A 2609-nucleotide genomic window follows, 5' to 3' on the forward strand; every position below is an offset into this window, starting at 1 on the left:
GATCAGCAGAAGAATATTAGACCTCACCTTGGAGATCATCTCCCTGCTGAGTGGAGAGGTAAACTTTTCTAGATTTCTCTCCTCTTTATTGTATTCTGTAACAAGTCAGACATCGGGGAGGAGAATCCATCATAGGAAGTGATAGGAAGAGTCCAGGGTCCTGGAGAACGGCCTCCAGACCTTCCAAATGATGGAGAACCTGAAGATCACCCCCCAATATGGTGAGTGATGTATCATGTGACCAGTGACCGATAGTCATGTTGTAGGAGCCATGAGGAGGTAAGTAGGCACGTTGTACCAGGAGGAGAGGGCCGGAGGAGAGCACATGGCCCCTGAAGGGTTTATTCCCTAAGTGTCTCTCTCCATCCACAGGAGTACACAATAGTGAAGAAGACATCGGGGGACTGTGTGACTCCCATCATCCATCTCCAGGAGTCAGGAGGGCGGAGCAGGACCCCTCACCCCATCACAGAGCCTCCCCCTCACCCCCTGATACATGAGCAGAAGATCCTAAAACTCACCCACAAGATGATGGAGCTGCTGACTGGAGAGGTGACACTGCTGGGAATGCTGGGAAATTCTCCAGTAACAGCACTGGAGGGGTCTGGGTGATGACGGTGTCATTGTGTTGTCAGGTTCCTATAAGGTGTCAGGACGTCACTGTCTATTTCTCCATGGAGGAGTGGGAGTATATAGAAGGACGCAAGGACCTGTACAAGGAGGCCATGATGGAGGAGCACCAGCCTCTTATATCACAGGGTAAGAGCCGTCATGTGCAGTGTGTACACGTGTGTGCAGTGACATGTAATGGAGGAGCACCAGCCTCTTATATCACAAGGTAAGAGCCGTCATGTGCAGTGTATACACGTGTGTGCAGTGACATGTAATGGAGGAGCACCAGCCTCTTATATCACAAGGTAAGACCCGTCATGTGCAGTGTATACACGTGTGTGCAGTGACATGTAATGGAGGAGTACCAGCCTCTTATATCACAGGGTAAGAGTCGTCATGTGCAGTGTATACACGTGTGTGCAGTGACATGTAATGGAGGAGCACCAGCCTCTTATATCACAAGGTAAGAGCCGTCATGTGCAGTGTATACACGTGTGTGCAGTGACATGTAATGGAGGAGCACCAGCCTCTTATATCACAAGGTAAGAGCCGTCATGTGCAGTGTATACACGTGTGTGCAGTGACATGTAATGGAGGAGCACCAGCCTCTTATATCACAAGGTAAGAGCCGTCATGTGCAGTGTATACACGTGTGTGCAGTGACATGTAATGGAGGGTATACATGCCCAAGATTTAGCAACTACGACATTGGTAAGTATTGGTGTCCCCCAGAATCACTTCCACTGGCGGACCCACGGCACTGGGCACGATGAATTCAGCATGCCCACTCCCCGCCGCCACTAGCGGTGTCTGGCAGCAGCTCGCTGCCCCCCCATCCAGAAGACATAGAAGCTGAAGCCGCAGTATTTGTATGAGAGAAGAACTTCCAGGAGAAGAAGGTTAATCTGACCGATATTGAAGGTGTACGGCCGTTTTTGGCCTGATTTAAACACGTGTATTCTCCTCTGTGTGTGCAGTGTTCTGTGCGCCGACCAGCACCAGACCGGGGGCCGAGATACTCAGGACATGTCTCCTGCCTCCACACACTGCACTGCCAGGGGCTTAGATACACAAGGAGCTCATAGTTTTAATTTCAATTCTTTTATTTTGGAGGCATCATAAAGAAAACCAGCAATACGAGCCTTCTTCTGAACGAGCCACCAAGGATGGACAGGAAGGAGATCAGCAGAAGGATATTAGACCTCACCTCGGAGATCATCTCCCTGCTGAGCGGAGAGGTAAACTTTTCTAGATTTCTCTCCTCTTTATTGTATTCTGTAACAAATCAGACATCGGGGAGGAGAATCCATCATAGGAAGAGTCCAGGGTCCTGGAGAACGGCCTCCAGACCTTCCAAGTGACAGAGAACCTGAAGATCAGCCCCCAGTATGGTGAGTGATGTGTCATGTGACCAGTGACCAATAGTCATGTTGTAGGAGCCATGAGAAGGTAAGTAGGCACGTTGTACCAGGAGGAGAGGCCGGAGGAGAGCACATGGCCCCTGAAGGGTTTATTCCCTAAGTGTCTCTCTCCATCCACAGGAGTACACAATAGTGAAGAAGACATCGGGGGACTGTGTGACTCCCATCATCCATCTCCAGGAGTCAGGAGGGCGGAGCAGGACCCCTCCCCCCATCACAGAGCCTCCCCCTCACCCCCTGATACATGAGCAGAAGATCCTAGAACTCACCCACAAGATGATGGAGCTGCTGACTGGAGAGGTGACACTGCTGGGAATGCTGGGAAATTCTCCAGTAACAGCACTGGAGGGGTCTGGGTGATGACGGTGTCATTGTGTTGTCAGGTTCCTATAAGGTGTCAGGACGTCACTGTCTATTTCTCCATGGAGGAGTGGGAGTATATAGAAGGACACAAGGACCTGTACAAGGAGGCCATGATGGAGGAGCACCAGCCTCTTATATCACAGGGTAAGAGCCGTCATGTGCAGTGTATACACGTGTGTGCAGTGACATGTAATGGAGGAGCACCAGTCTCTT

At 50.6% G+C, this 2609-nt stretch overlaps 1 long non-coding RNA gene across 1 annotated transcript; it reads left to right on the forward strand.

Annotated features, from left to right (window-relative positions):
- The first annotated feature begins 808 nt into the window (after positions 1-808).
- Positions 809-2203, forward strand: LOC122925003. Its single transcript, XR_006387473.1, has 3 exons — positions 809-838; positions 1726-1850; positions 2154-2203. It is a non-coding gene; the product is annotated as an uncharacterized LOC122925003 (long non-coding RNA).
- The last annotated feature ends 406 nt before the right edge of the window (positions 2204-2609 follow it).

This window comes from Bufo gargarizans, chromosome 1, assembly GCF_014858855.1.
Source record: "Bufo gargarizans isolate SCDJY-AF-19 chromosome 1, ASM1485885v1, whole genome shotgun sequence".
NCBI classification, from domain to species: Eukaryota; Metazoa; Chordata; class Amphibia; order Anura; family Bufonidae; genus Bufo; species Bufo gargarizans.